This window comes from Amphimedon queenslandica, unplaced genomic scaffold (assembly GCF_000090795.2).
Source record: "Amphimedon queenslandica unplaced genomic scaffold, v1.1 AMPQUscaffold_12705, whole genome shotgun sequence".
NCBI lineage: Eukaryota > Metazoa > Porifera > Demospongiae > Haplosclerida > Niphatidae > Amphimedon > Amphimedon queenslandica.
The window spans coordinates 1-1,758 of NW_003547059.1; the positions used below are offsets into that span (position 1 = coordinate 1).

General features: G+C 31.9%; 1 long non-coding RNA gene across 1 annotated transcript; it reads left to right on the forward strand.

The window, feature by feature from the left end:
• The first annotated feature begins 396 nt into the window (after positions 1-396).
• Positions 397-662, forward strand: LOC109587039 (uncharacterized). Its single transcript, XR_002187362.1, has 2 exons — positions 397-516; positions 555-662. It is a non-coding gene; the product is annotated as an uncharacterized LOC109587039 (long non-coding RNA).
• Positions 663-1,758: the final 1,096 nt, after the last annotated feature.

Sequence of the window (1,758 nt, forward strand, 5' to 3'; positions counted from 1 at the left end):
TAGTAGAAATTAGAAAGTAGTTATAGTATAGAAATTAGGAAACAGGTAGTTATAGGATACAGGTTATATAGTGTACGTATAGGTTATAGATCTAGGTTTTATGATTTATTATGATTAAATTATTATTATTTATAATTTTTTATTTTTTATGATTTATTATTTATTATTTATTTATTATTTATTTATTATTTATTATTTATTATTATTTATTATTATTTATTTATTTATTATTTATTTATTATTTATTATTATTTATTTATTTATTATTTATTTATTATTTATTATTATTTATTTATTTATTATTTATTATGATTTATTATTTATTATTATTTTTACAACCTGGGCCTCAGCAAGAGTGTTGGGCCAGGTTATTTTAATTTTTGGGCCAGGTTATTTTAATTTTTGGGCAGCAGTGTAGTGCCGCCTCCACGTGGCGCTGCCTGGGATCACTAGTGGTTACTACTGCTAGTGATGCTAAGAGCACTACATACAAGAAGAAAAATAACAATACTAACAGTAAGTTTGTGTAAGGACTTTAATATTATTATTGATAGGTTCAAGCTGAAATAAAGATGAAATGTCAAGTGGATTGATACTCAAGACTGAAGCTAGAGATTTATATACTAGTTTTAATTTTTTGAAAAATAATTCTTTTAAATTTTGATTGCATGTATTTATGGCGATTTGAACTGTTATTGCCAGCTCTACAACTGCTACTGTGCAGCATGGCCAAATGAGCCACCAACACATGCACATCTTTTAATAGTGAATGTACAAAAAATATTATGTTGTGTAGAAATTCTATTAAAATTTTAATTTTTAAGGTTCCAAATTTATGTCAAGATGTACATATATGATGTATCTATATTAGTTGAGTTCAGTAAAAGTTAAAATTTTTGTCATTAAAATGAAATAATCTTGAAGACTTTACTGACTGCAATCAATAGGAAAGGAAGAAAGTCACTCCAGTCTCCTAGTAGTGGTATAAAAGGGACAAACTTTATAGCCTCCTAGTTTTTATACATGACATGCATTGTTTTAACTGCTTTTATACAGTAGCTACCGGTATAGACCTATACATGCACAATGAACTAATTGCAGCCAGCCACCCACGTGTTCTCACATTTCAAAATGGCTGCTCAGGCAAAGTTAAGCTCGAAGTTAAGTGCTTAAAGAGGGAAAAGAGAAGCTATTCACTCCTTCAGACCCACCAAGAAGAAAGAAAGAACAGACTAAGACAGTTTACTAGGACCAAGTACAACCTGAGATGCAACCAGAAATAGAAATACTACTAATAATAAAAATGATCCTCGAAATCCTCGTACAGTATTTATTGGTAACATTCCTCTGTCAACTAAAAAGAAGGACATACTCAAGCTGGTCTTCCCCTTTGGTTAGGTCGAGTCGCCACGGCAACGATCAGTTGTGGTTTCTCCTGGTTAGCTTCCTGTTGGAGTTGCTAGGAAACTCGGAAAACAGTTGACAGGGATGACTACTAATTTCTATGTTGTTATGGAGATGGAGGAGTCTGCTAGTGCTTGTTTGGAGTTGAATGGACAATAGGTTGATGGGAGGCATATTAGGGTTTATCTGGCCACACCTACTAATGACACTCACTGTTCTGTGTTTGTAGGTAATGTACCTTTTGGGGCCAATGAAGAGAAACTGAGAAAAGTATTTGAGTAAGTACATGTACATGTATGTATCCACCAGATCCGTGTGAATGAGATGCATGATATTCATAGACTTTTTAATGAT